We start from the raw sequence: 8,349 nt of genomic DNA on the forward strand, positions 1-8,349 counted from the left end.
AAAAAAAAGTTGGAATTTAATAGGGATTGTGTTGTATCTATAGATCAGTTTGAGAAGACCTGTCCCTTTAACAATAGGGACAACTGATTGAATCAATTCAATCCTTGAACATAATATTATCCTCTATTACTTTATTCTTTTATTTCTATCAGCTATGTTGTGTACTTCTCAGTATACAAATTTTATGCTTCTTTTGTTAAATTTAGAAGTAAGTATTTTATTCTTTTTGTGGTATGGTGAGTAGAATTGTGGGTTTTTTTAACTTTTATTTAAATTCCAATTAGTTAACATACAGTGTAATATTAGTTTCAGGTATACAAAGCAGAATTGGTTTTTATCCATTTTTAATTGCTAGTAAATAGAAACAAAACTGATTTTTGTATATAGCTTGGGACTGCTAGACTTCAGTTTCCTCTTCTGGAAAATGAGGGTATTACTTTTTTTTTTTTTTTTTTTTTAAGATTTTATTTATTTATTTATTTGTCAGCGAGAGAAACAGCATAAGCAGGGAGAGCAGCGGGCAGAGGAAGAAGCAGGCTTCCCATTAAGCAAGGAGTCTGATGTGGTACTCAGTCCCAGGACCCTGGGATCATGATCTGAGCCAAAGGCAGATGCTTGCCAACTGAGTCACCCAGGTGTCCTGGGGATATTGCATTTTAAGATTATTTTTAGATAAAATACCCTAAAACCTTTGTTTTAGAACCAACGAAAACAAAGGAGGAGTATAAAAAGAAGTCATCCCTCCAATAGACTACAGAGGTTAAATACAGAAGTCAGTTTTACAAGGTTCTAACGAGTATATCTATATACCATCCTCAAAAGGAAGGGAAGGAGGCATCACTATTGGTTCAGGGCACAATCGGACCATTTGAAGGTTGATTTCATGCTCATAGACGTCATATTCTTCTAGATGATCCTGTTCGGTTATTGGTTTCTACCCCTTGAGCTAACAGCTTATGTTCTTCCAGAGAAATGGTATAATAGTAGAGTTCATCATTCTGTATATCCGTATCAATCAGATAAAAGCTGTTGCACTCCCTCTCACAGTTTCATTCATTTTGGAATGGGAATGGATTTCTTAACACTATCAACATATCTCATACCTTAACTGTTATGCCTCACACAGACATCTGAAAAATGAGCTGATAATGAAAGAATATGAAAACGATTTATATTCTGGGATGCCTTCCTAAATAACTAACACATTGGGAAAATCAGAGCTAGAGTAAGAATTTTTGTGGATAATGAAATAGCGCATGCCCAAATTTATTTTACTGCCAACAAACTTAATTATTTCCAAGGCAGAATATCAGTATATTGGTGCTACAGTTTAAATAGAATTGTGTCATCCAAGAATCATAAATAATCTAACTGTTTACTTGAATCCGCATGCTTGTGCCCTGTGTTTAAGTAAATACAAACAGGTTGTCTTTGAAGACCTATAGCTCTAAGCAAATGAGCCTGAATGTTTCTATGTGTGTACATGTGTGTGTGCGTGTGTGTGTGTGTGCGCGCGGGCATGCTGTGAAGGGAGAGGAGTTTTGCTGAGCTATTTCCAAGATCTCTGAATAGCTTTTTTAAAAACTTTCTTTGCATAGGGGTAATAGAGACTATGAAGAAGAGTTTTTCATCAAGGATAACCAGGAAACAAGGATGGGCGAAATGAAGGGAACATGATTTCCTCTGCTGCTCACCACCGTCTTTCAACCTGAGCTATTTTTATGGTCCCTAAAGGCAGAGGCCTACAGAGGGATCCAAAGCAGAACCTTGATGCCAGAATGCCCTACAGAAATAAACAAGACTCCAACAGACACAGCAATGCCTAGCAGCTCCCCTGAAAAGCAAATTTGTTTGTGAGCGATGTGACACATCTCCGAAGACTTCTAAAACCCAGAGGGACTTTTCAAGGGATCAAAGTGCTGGACCCATCCGTGGGCATACTGAGCTAGCAACACCGGAGCACTGATGTCAATTTCACTTCACTTTCCATAATAAACTGGTGAAGTCTGGGGAAATTTGGATTTATATGTAACCATGAGTCCCCTTGCCCCAAGCCAGCTCTGATTTCTTTACTGCTTGTGTCCTGACTGCCCTCTAAAATTTTCAAAATAATCTAGATAATCAGCAGTCTAAACACTCCTATGCCTCTATGTCAACAACCAAAAATATAAGGAAATAAATAATTTCCCTATCCTTGCCAGTCCTTTTGCCCTAACTATTGCTTCCTACTAAAATTAACGGTAGGGAATATTAATGTGGATGTTTGTTTTTTATCTGTAAGTTTATTTATACTTATTTCTACCTAAATATACCCAAATATACACATATACACATACACATCTCTCAATTTTGCACCTCGCTTAAAGGGACTAGACACAAAAGAATAAAACATATAAATCAGAACTTCTGAGCCATCAAAGGTCATGAAAAAAAGTACGGAAAATCAAACTACACCAACACGGCTTACTTGATCCCCATTAAGCATGGCGACCTGTGATGGTGGATTTTATCCACCTGTTCACAAGCCGGGGGATATTTTTGCAGATAATAGCTTTCCTGAAGACGGTGCCATGCAGAATATTTCAGACGGCGCCATTTGGTGATTTCCACATTTGTTTCCGCTTGACCTCCTCAGCCGTCTTCCCACCGCGGCTGATGGTAGCACACTTGACACCAGCGTAGTTCTTTCTAGCTTCTGCCGCAGCCTTGGTGACCCAGTCATTGGTGGCATCGTGATTCTTTATGCCTAAGTCTGAGCTGTGCAAATCCAGATCCAGGTAGGGGAAAATGAATTTTTCTTTAATCAACTCCCAAAGGACTCCTGTTATTTCATCTCCTTGAATCTCTGCCACATAACTGCCATGGATTTTTTGAAGCATTTTTTGACTTCAAGAAACCTTTACAACTTCTCCTCACCCCAACTCCTTTCAATCTTGCAGACACAACTGAGTGCGGGTCATTTCCTGGAGAGGAAGGTACACAGGGGAAGGGGGTGCACCACAGCCACCCACACGCTGCAGCTCACAAGGTCACCACTGGCAGTACCAACGGGGCCCCAGCTCTTTTGGCTTCTGACACCACCTCTGCGCCAACCCGGGAGCCACGGGGTTTGCGGGAAGGGGGAGGGGGATGCTGGGAGGGGCAGAACACTGATATTTATTGACTCAGCATGGTGCTAGGTGACTTAACACATTGTCTCCTTTTTGTTCAAAAACAGATCTTTGAGTAGGCACTCTTCTTATCCTTATGTCTCAAACGGAGAAACTATGTTTTTGAGGAATTAAGTAACTTGCTCAGGGGTCACATGGCAAGTAAGTGGTGAACCCAGAAGTGAAGAAAATAGCAATGAGTTTTTCCCTAACCCACCCCTGTGCCCTGCTTTACTTGCTGGTGGTGGACCAAAGCAGATTTCTCACCAAATGTCTTGACTCCCTTAGGTGCTCAAGTTTCTTCAAGAGAAGAAAGATGTACAGCTGCAGCCCTTGGATTCCCTTTGCACCCACTGAAATTAATAAAAGCCGCTCAAGGGGTCCCTGGCTGGCTTAGTCAATAGAATTTGTGACTCTCGACCTCAAGGGCTGTAGATATGAGCCCCTCTAGGGTGTAGCCATTACTTAAAAATAAAATCTTAAAAAAAAGAAAAAAGGCCACTCAAGCAACAAGCAACAGCCAATTCTACCTGCCACTCTATTTCCTAACAAATGTCCAATGTATCGATGCCAGAGCACCATGCTAGTTAATGTCAAAAACCTTATTAAAAAAATAATACGGTTGCCTGGCTGGCTCCGTCAGTGGAGCATGTGACTCTTAATCTCAGGGTTGTGAGTTCAGCCCCATGTTAGGTGTAGAGATTATTTTTTTTTAAGATTCTATTTATTTATTTTAGAGAGAGCACCAGCCGGGATAATGACAGGCAAAGGGAGAGGGAAAGGCAGACTCCCCACTGAGCAGAGAGCCCAATGCAAGGCTCGATCCCAGGACCCTGGGATCATGACCTGAGCTGAGGGCAAATGCTTAACTGACGGAGACACCCAGGTGACCCAGGTATAAAGATTACTTTTAAAAAATAAATAACAGTGCACCTAGCTGCCTCAGGCAGTAGAGCATGCAACTCTTGATCTCAGGGTGGTGAGCCTGAGGCCCATGTTGGGGGTAGACTTTACTTTGAAAAAATAAAATAAAATAATAAGATTAATAATGATGATGATGATGATGTCCATTAGACAATCAAACACAGTTTAAGAGCAAAAAAGAGAAAAGAAGGATGTTGGGTGGCTCAGTTGATTAAGCATCTGACTCTTGATTTTGGCTTAGGTAGTGATTTGGGTGTCGTGGGATCAAGCCCCATGTCAGGATCTGTGCTCAGCGCGGCGTCTGCTGGGGAGTCGCTCTCTGCCCCTCCCCCACTTGCATTCTCTCCCTCTAGAGATAAATAAATAAATATCAATCTTTTTTTTTTTTTTAAGAGAGAAAACAAGAGTAGAGAAGTACCCTTCTTCACAGAACAGCATTGGCACCTTGAGGTGTCCCACTTAGGACACAGAGGAAATTGTGGCCGTGTGTTTTTCAGGAAAGGATGCCGCACCTAAGTATTACACAGTAAAGGGAACATTAAAAGAAGAACATGGCGGCCACTACATGGTGACTGAAGACTCGTTTCCTTCTCAATCCCAGCTGCTCCCCCACCACACTCACACACACACACACACACACACACACACACACACGTCCTGTGATTTTGTTTACCATAGTGTACATTCAGTAGAGCATAGAAATGCTGGCCTTGGCTCTGCCCTGTCACTTGGAGGAAGTTAATTAATTCTCTTTGGGCCTCATCTTCTTACACTCTTAAAAGAGGAAATTAGACCAGATAATGTTTTTTTAAACTTTCACAACTCTAATCATCTCTTATGTTCAAAGAACTAGCCAGCTCACTCTTCACCAGGGGAATTGTAACATAGCTCTTAAAAGAACTCTGATTCAGTCTAAAGCACATTTCATTCTCTGAATGATCTAAATTAATGTTCAAGATATTCCTTTTTGTTTTCTTTTCTTTCTTTCTTTTCTTTTCTTTTCTTTTTTTTTTTTTTTAAGAAAGTGCTTCTTGCCCTTCAGGCAAAAGAAAACTCTATCCTCATCGGTTAGCTGGTCCTCTTCAAGGCACAATGCCTCCCTAATGTCTAACCTTGGCCTGGCACTTTCTTTTTCTTTTCCTATTGGAAAAGATCTCTGAAGTCTTGTTTGCAGAATAATGAAGAAAACACTGCCGTCCGCAAGACAGCTCGTCACCTCTGAGCACACTGCATCAACATGCTGCCCCTGCGTCTTGTTCAGACTCATCGACTGCTTTGTAGAAGGACACCGACGTCCACATCTATCTCCTGGAGACAGGCAGAGGAACGAATCCTTTTTCCTGTCTCAAAAAGAGCTGACAAGCTTTTAGTAGTGTTTATCTTCGCTGAAGGGTGATAACCTTGAAAATGAAAGTTAAAAAAGACTGATACAATTAGGTACATGGTCTTTTCCATTCTGTATCACAATTGGCTTTCTTGTATAGTTTACTATGGGGAAGCTTTTTATTGTCCATAGTGATTTTTTTAAGAGTAAATGCTAAGTTACATTTTATTTATAAACTTCAAGTGCATCAGATTGTGACTCTTTTGCAAAAATGTAATTCCTCTTTTAAGTCTAAAATGAGTTGCAAATATAATCCTTTTAATTTTTCTTTAATGTAAGCGCTACACTCAATGTGGGGCTTGAACTCATGACCCTGAGATCGAGTTGCATGGTCTACCAACTGAGCCAGCCAGGAGCCCCCTAAATATAATACTTTTTAATATTTTCCAGCCCATCTACACTCTTCCCATATTACCCAGGCCATTGTTTCTCTTCTTTTGCGTTTCTGGATCTCATATTATGTCATATTTACAATCTTTTTGTTTGTTTTTACAGTCTTGAAATTTCTCTAAAATAACTTTTCTGAACTTGGGCAAAATCTTAGAATTCTAATTATTTGCATTGTGTCACGTCAAGGACAAAGATAGGTGCACCGGATGATTCATTAAGAACTTTCTGCACAGATTGAATGTTTTTGTCCCCTCAAAATGCATAGGTGGCAATCCCCATCCCCAATGGTGAGGTAAGTAGGGCCATCGGTGGGTGATTAAACCAAGGGTCAGAATGGAGAAGACCACCTACTTAATCGTAGGAGTCTTTCTTACTTTCATTTTCAAAGTCATCACCGCTCAGTGAAGATAGCACTAAAAGCTTGTTGGCTCTTTCTGAAACCACAAAGGTCTCGTGAACAAGATTAGTGCCCTCCTAAAAGAGACCCCAGAGAATTCTTCCCCCATTTCCACCATGTGAGGACAGTGAGACAACAACCATCTATGAACGGGACACCAGACTCTCACCAGACACCAAAACTGCTTATGCCTTGATCTTGAACTTCCCAGCCACCAGAATTAAGAGAAGTGTCTGTTGTTTGTAAGGCACTCAGTCCATCATTTTTTGTCACAGGACATGTGGGGATTGGGGTCTCCTTGAGACCTAGATTGTGCCCACTGTGGGCGTTCAAACAGCAAGGTTATGTCTGGCAAGCTGGTAGCTTGGCACTCCAGAGCCCTGTTTCCATGAGGGGCTCCCAGTGGATTAGGGAAAAGCTCAGGTTATCAGAGGAGGAATAAAGCACGAAGCTTGGCCATCAGAGAAGAGCAGCATTGCTGAGTCCAGCATCGTATCTGTTCCTCTGTCTTGTCTCAGGGCTCGCTCCCCAAGGTTTCAAGTTCTGAGGTCCAGGGGGAGCAGATCTCACAAAGACGAAGCATAACTCAGAAGAATGGTGGTCTTCCCCACCGTGCCGCAGAGCAAGATGCAGCTGTGGCCTCTGGGGACTCCTGACCCACCACAGTGGAACCAGCGGTTCTTGGTGAGTGACGCCGGCAGACTGCTAGGGGGGTGGGCAGCAGCCAGCAGGCAGGAACTGGTGCCAAGTGCACGTGAATCCTTCCCGGGGCTCTCAAAGTCCCACTGAAAGGCCATCTTGGGGGGACGGAGAGTCCTGCACAAGCAGGAGGGGAACCCTCTCCGGCAGCCCCACTGCCACACCCCCTCTCTCCTACTGCTACCTGCTGTTCTCGCAGGCCTGTGTCCAGGAGCGAGCTTATTCTTATGCCTTATTCTGTGGGATACTAGCCAGGAGGGGTCGGGGAGGCCCGGCTCACAGTGGCTCTCCATCTCTCTACAGCTGATCGGTACCACCAGGGCTCCGAGCTCCAGCGCAGTCAGCAACCGCCCACAGCTGAACGTCGCTGCTTGTTTGCCGTGGAAGCCAAGAATGGATGAAATACTTTGTAGGCCTCGTCTGGCCTGCAGGCCATAGTTGAGTCACCCCTGCTCTAGCCCTAAATTATTTCACAGCAATACAAGAATGCCCAAAAGTTACACTACCTGGTTTTGGCTCAGAACGTGGTATTACAGCTTAAATGTGTTATCCTAATTAGATACATGTCATCGCATGTTCTGTTTCATACCGTTTCTACAGCGCCAACGATCTTCTACATGGAGGTCCTTCTTTGGTATGAAATGTTTTTATCGTCACATCTCCCACCTCCACAAAATAATTATTAAGCGTAATGGATATGCCAGGCACTAGCTTTAAACAATGTAAATTTAAAAAATAATAATTAAACAAACAATATAAATTATGACTTTCCCTAAAACAGCACAGTCGAAAGCACACACACAGAAAAAACCTTGAGTTTTCACGACAAGGTTTTAAGATGCTTAGAACTGTAGCACAGAGCTAGACATAGAGCAACATCTCAGTAAGTATTTGTGGAGTTGAATTTTTTTTTTTTAAGATTTTATTTATTTATTTGACAGTAGATGGAGAGGTAGGCAGAGAGAGAGAGAGAGAGGAGGGAATCAGGCTCCCCGCTGAGCAGAGAGCCCGATGCGGGACTCGATCCCAGGACCCTGAGATCATGACCTGAGCCAAAGGCAGCGGCTTAACCCACTGAGCCACCCAGGTGCCCCTGTGGAGTTGAATTTTAATGAATGAAATGACATATCTGTTTGTTGGTTTGTTAGGAGCAAAGCAGTGTCGTCCTACCCTTGAAGAAACTTGAGAGAAGCTCCTTTGAAGAAGTCATAGACTCAGATCCTACCTTCTTTGCAAAGTGTTCTTAGGAAGGACAAAGAGGAGCATCTGGTTGGCTCAGTCAGGTCAGCGTCCGACTCTTGATTTTGGCTCAAGTCATAATCTTAGGGTTGTGCGACGGAGCCCCATGTCTGGCTCCGCAGTGTAAGATTCTCCCTCTCTCTCTCCCTCTCCCACTGCCCCTCCCC

At 42.7% G+C, this 8,349-nt stretch overlaps 1 long non-coding RNA gene across 1 annotated transcript in view; it reads left to right on the forward strand.

Moving 5' to 3' along the window:
• Positions 1–2,193, forward strand: part of LOC123391679 — a 65,217-nt gene extending 63,024 nt beyond the window's left edge. The window contains exon 3 of the long non-coding RNA XR_006606384.1: positions 1,599–2,193. This is a non-coding gene — a long non-coding RNA (uncharacterized LOC123391679). The remainder of the gene's footprint in view (positions 1–1,598) is intronic.
• The last annotated feature ends 6,156 nt before the right edge of the window (positions 2,194–8,349 follow it).

Source organism: Mustela putorius, unplaced genomic scaffold (genome assembly GCF_011764305.1).
Source record: "Mustela putorius furo isolate JIRA1106 unplaced genomic scaffold, ASM1176430v1.1 tig00000275_pilon_pilon_pilon, whole genome shotgun sequence".
Classification (NCBI taxonomy): Eukaryota; Metazoa; Chordata; class Mammalia; order Carnivora; family Mustelidae; genus Mustela; species Mustela putorius.